This window comes from Pseudochaenichthys georgianus, chromosome 8, assembly GCF_902827115.2.
Source record: "Pseudochaenichthys georgianus chromosome 8, fPseGeo1.2, whole genome shotgun sequence".
In the NCBI taxonomy this organism is placed as follows: domain Eukaryota; kingdom Metazoa; phylum Chordata; class Actinopteri; order Perciformes; family Channichthyidae; genus Pseudochaenichthys; species Pseudochaenichthys georgianus.
In genome coordinates, this window is record NC_047510.2 from 10,674,568 (window position 1) to 10,680,567 (window position 6,000).

The window sequence follows — 6,000 nt, forward strand, 5'->3', positions numbered from 1 at the left end:
AACAGCATTGTCAATGACAAAGTTGACATATTCCTCAGCCATGCGAGACGATCTGCTTGGTATGTTTCCCTCAATAGGATGTCTGGACATGTAATCGGCAGGGTTATCTTTTCCAGCTTTGTACTTGATAATGTAGCTGTATGGTTGTAGTCTTAGCCGCCAGCGTTCTAACCGAGCTGGGGGTGTGGCTTTTGGGTTGTTGAAGATCAGTTCAAGCGGTTTGTGATCTGTGATAACAGTGAAGTGTGACCCATAGAGATATAGGTGGAAGTGTTCACATGCCCAGAGGATTGCCAGAGCTTCTCTCTCTGTTTGAGAATAGCGCTGTTCCACTGGTGTGAGTGCTCGGCTGGCATATGCAACAATGTGGTCATTACCCTCTTTGTCAGGGCTGTGCTGGCTGAGTATGGCACCTAGACCAACAGGGCTGGCATCAACCAGTAGTTTGGATTTCTTCCTTGGGTCAAAGTAAGCCATTGTAGTGTTTTCCATCAGCTCTGATTTTAGCCTCTCCATTGCCGACTGTTGTTGTGGTCCCCATGACCAGTAGTGTCTTTTTTTGTTAGTTGACGTAAAGGTTCAGAGATCGTGGCATAGTCATGAATGAAACGTGAGCAGTATGTTATCATCCCGAGCAGACTGCGAACCTCTGATGCGTTTTGGGGTGGAGGAAGGTTCTTGATGGCAGTGATCTTTTTAGGATCTGCAGATATGCCTTTTTCAGAAAAAATATAGCCAAAGAACTCAAGCTCTGGTTTACTGTATTCACATTTATCAGCATTGAGTGTGATATTTTTCTCCCTCAGTCTCTGAAAAACAGCTTTGAGGCTATTGTTGTGCTCTTCTTGTGTTTTCCCATACACAATGATGTCATCACTCATGTTCCTGACGTTGGGGATACCATGTAGCACTCCTTGAATGACATTTTGGAACACTTCAGCAGCAGAGTTAATGCCAAAGTTCAGTCTGGTGTACCTCCAGAGGCCAGTGTGTGTAGTGAAGGTGGTGATATACCTTGAATCTGGATGTAGCTCAAGTTGATGGTATCCAGCATTCAGATCCAGCTTGGAGAATACTACAGCTCCATTCAGGTCGTGGATGAGGTCATCTACAGTTGGTGTGATGTGGCGCTCTCGCTGTATTGCTGTGTTCGGCAGGCGCATATCCACACAGATGCGAACTTTGTCAGGGTTCTTTGGTTTTGGTGTAGCAACTATCGGAGACACCCATGGCGTTGGGCCGCTGATTCTCTCGATGACTCCTTTTTCCTGTAGCTGGTTTAATTCTGATTCCACTCTTTTTCTCATGTGGAAAGGAATCCTCCTGTGTGGCTGTGTCACAGGTTGCACTGACTCATCAATGTGTAGCTTCACTTGAAAATCTTTGAGTTTTCCTATGCCTTGAAAGATGTCTTGGTACTCATGGAGGAGCTGGTTTGGGGATGAAATAGGCATTTCTGTGGACATAGAGTTTACAACTTTCAGAAGTCCTAGTTCTGTTGCTGTCTTTCGACTCAGCAGTGAGCCATGGTCACCCTGTATCACATAGAATGTAACTGCATTTACTGTGGAAGTAGTTGAATGGACTGCAGCTTTAAATTTTCCTCTCAAAGGAAGAGCAGTGGATGAGCCATAAGGATAGATCTTGGCAGCAGATGGTTGCAGTTCACAACTGGCTTTTAGCTCTTCATAGGAAACATCATCTAATATGTTCACTGTCGCACCAGAGTCAACAATAACATGTATTACTGTGTCCACAATTTTTATTTATGTACGTTTGTGTCCTGCTTTGTCTTGCAGTGTGCATACAACATACACATAGTCATCATCTGCTGAGCTGTCTGGAGTGTCTGGTCTGGTTGAGACCAGGAGGCGGAGTCGCAGTCTTACACGCTTCTCTGCGCTCTCTCCTAGGCAGTCATCCATAGGAATCCCGAACCCAATAAAATACCCAATATTAGCGGTGTGTGTGTCTGCCCAAGGACAATTTAAGGTAAAACCTAATAGAGGTGTCATACATAATAACCTAATAAAAGTAAATGTAACAACTACTACAGTGCAACAAAACAGGAAGATTAAATGTGGTCTCTTAAACATAAGATCTCTAGCATCTAAAGCAATATTGGTAAATGATTTAATATCAGATTATAATATTGATATATGCTGTCTCACTGAAACTTGGTTGAGACATGAAGAATATGTCAGCATAAATTAGGCCACTCCACCCAGCCATATCAACACTCATATTGCTCGAGGCACGGGCCGAGGAGGTGGAGTTGCAGCAATCTTTGACTCAAGTTTACTTATCAATACTAAACCAAAATTAAATTATACCTCCTTTGAAAGCCTCGTTTTTAGTCTTACGCATCCGACCTGGAAAACTTTGCAGCCAATCTTATTTGTTACAGTGTATCGTGCACCAGGTCCTTATTCAGAATTCTTATCAGAATTCTCTGAGTTTTTATCAACTTTGGTTCTTAAAACAGACAAAGTAATTATCGTAGGTGACTTTAATATTCATGTTGACGATGATAAAAATAGCCTTACTGTTGCATTTAACTCTATATTAGATTCTGTTGGTTTCTGTCAGAGTGTAAATAAACCAACCCACTGCTATAATCACACTCTCGACCTTGTTCTGACTTATGGTATTGAAATTGAGCAACTATTAGTCGAACCGCATAATCCTGCTCTATCCGACCATTTCTTGGTAACTTTTGAAGTACTATTACTAGACTACAAAGCATTAGTCAAAAGCTCCTGCAGCAGAAACCTATCTGTTAGTGCTATAGCCACATTTAAGGAAGAGATTCCACCAATACTTAACTCGATAGCATGTCTGCATGTAGGGGAGGAAACTTATACAAAATGTACACCACCCCAAATTGATCATGTTGTTGATAGTGCTATAGATGCGCTGCGAATAAAATTAGACTCTGTTGCTCCTTTGAAAAAGAAGAAAATAAAACAACATAGATTAGCTCCATGGCATAATGCCGAAACCCGCAAAATAAAGCAAAAGTCTAGACAACTTGAAAGGATATGGCGTTCCACTAAACTTGAAGAATCTCGTTTAATTTGGCATATTACTCTCAATGAATATAAGAAAGCACTGCGTAAAGCGAGAGCAGCCTACTACTCTTCATTAATAGATGAGAATAAGAATAATGCAAGATTTCTTTTCAGCACTGTAGCCAGGCTGACAGAGAGCCACAGCTCGATTGAGCCTTCTATTCCCTTAGCACTCAGTAGTAATGATTTTATGTGCTTTTTTAACGATAAAATTGTTACTCTTAGAAACAAAATTAATGACCTCTTGCCTTTGACCAGTATAGTGTTATCAACAGCTCCCGGAAACGTAAGTTCTAATATTACACTAGATAGTAAACTAGAATGCTTTTCAGCCATAAACCTTGAACAATTACATTCAATGATTCTCTCTTCTAAACCATCAACGTGCATGTTAGACCCAATTCCAACTAAGCTGTTGAAGGAAGTTTTTCCATTAATTAGCACTTCTTTATTAAATATTATGAATATGTCTTTATTATCAGGCTATGTTCCACAATCATTCAAAGTAGCAGTGATAAAACCGCTTCTTAAAAAGCACAACCTCGATCCAGAGGTTTTAGCCAACTATAGACCTATTTCTAATCTTCCGTTCCTCTCAAAAATTCTTGAGAAAGCAGTCGCAAAACAGTTGTGTGATTACTTAAAAAACAATGATTTATTTGAAGATTTTCAGTCTGGCTTTAGAACACATCATAGCACAGAGACAGCTCTGGTTAAAGTCACAAATGATATTCTAATAGCCTCAGACAAGGGACTTGTCTCTATTCTTGTTTTGCTCGATCTGAGTGCTGCATTTGATACTATCGACCATGATATCCTATTGCAAAGACTAGAGCACTTAGTTGGCATACAGGGAACTGCTTTAGGCTGGTTTAGGTCCTATCTATCTGAACGCTCTCAGTTTGTACGTGTTAACGATGAATCTTCCACGCAAACCAAAGTTAGCCATGGAGTGCCACAGGGCTCAGTGCTCGGACCTATTTTGTTCTCATTATATATGCTTCCGTTAGGCAATATTATAAGGAATCATTCTGTAAACTTTCATTGTTATGCGGATGATACTCAACTATATTTATCAATCAAGCCTGATGAAATTAATCATCTAAATAAAATTCAAGACTGCCTTAAGGACTTAAAAACGTGGATGACCTTAAACTTTTTGATGTTAAACACGACCAAAACTGAAGTTATTGTACTTGGCCCGAAGAATCTACGAAACAAATTATCTAAAGATATACTAACTATGGATGGCATTAATTTGGCCTCCAGTGAGACTATAAGGAATCTTGGTGTTATATTTGATCAGGATTTATCCTTTAATGCCCACATAAAATCAATTTCAAGGACCGCCTACTTCCATCTACGTAACATTGCAAAAATCAGGCATATCTTGCCTCAAAACGATGCAGAGAAACTAGTCCATGCATTTGTTACTTCTAGGCTGGATTATTGTAACTCTTTATTATCAGGGAGTACCAAGAAGTCAGTCAAGTCGCTTCAGCTGATTCAAAATGCTGCGGCTCGTGTACTAACCAGAGTTAGGAAAAGGGACCACATTACTCCTGTTCTGGCTGCCTTACACTGGCTCCCTATAGAACACAGGATAGAATTTAAAATTCTTCTTCTCGCCTACAAAGCCCTTAATGGGCAGGCGCCATCTTACCTTAAATAACTCATTATACCCTACTGTCCTACTAGGGCATTGCGTTCCAAGAATGCAGGGTTGTTGGTTGTTCCTAGAATCTCTAAAAGTACAATGGGAGCCAGAGCCTTTTCTTATCAAGCTCCACATGTGGAATCAGCTTCCAGTTTGTGTTCGGGCGGCAGACACCCTATCCGTTTTTAAGAGTGCGCTTAAGACCTTCCTTTTTGATAAAGCTTATAGTTAGGGCTGATTAGATTCAGCCCCTAGTTTTGCTGATATAGGCTTAGTTTGTCGGGGGACATCTTACTTCTTCCTTCTCTCTGTCTATACCTGTGTACTCTCATGTTCCGATTAACCCAGCTTCCCCAAATGTCTTTATACGCTGGGATCCGGAGTCATGGATGATCCTGCGGTCCTGTGTCCTGGATCGCGAGCGCTGGATCTTGAGTCGTGGCTGTGGTCCTGGATGGATATCCTCGTGGATTCATCTTCCTATTATACACACATGCATTTCCAAACATTTGGACTACCTATGTTGCAAATGTATTATCTTTTCAATTTACACACGGCATCTATTGCACGTCTGTCCGTCCTGGGAGAGGGATCCCTCCTCTGTTGCTCTCCCTGAGGTTTCTCCCATTTTTCCCTTTAAACTGGGTTTTCTTTGGAAGTTTTTCCTTGTACGATGTGAGGGTCTAAGGACAGAGGGTGTCGTATTGTCATACTGATATTCTGTATAAACTGTGAAGACCACTGAGACAAATGTAACATTTGTGATATTGGGCTATATAAATAAACATTGATTGATTGACATTGATTGGTCTCTGTGTGTTTTGCTCAGTTTGTTTCTGCACCTGATGCACTTTGTATTTTGGTCGGTAATGTTGTTGTTTTTCTGCAGCTTTAGGGGTATAATCTTTGTTTTGTGATCTGCAGCATCTTTGGAAATGATTTTATTTTCCACATGCTTTAAAATATTTCCCCTTTGCTGGGCAGTTTGCTTGTCCTCCCTCATGAGGAAAATGTCCACCACAGTTGTTGCAGGTTTTGTATTCATGCTTCACATTATTATATTTATTGAATTGTTTATGACTTTGGAAGCTTTTCTTTTGTTAACGTGGTTAACATGTATAATATTATCATTTTAGACTTCTTGGAAGTTCTGTTAGTACATTCAAGCGCACAGCACGACATTTTAATTGTCTGGTATTTGTAACAATATTCCCTAAAAGGCACAATCACCACGAACACGGCTAAAGCTAAAGGGTCAAGTACAGTTCTATG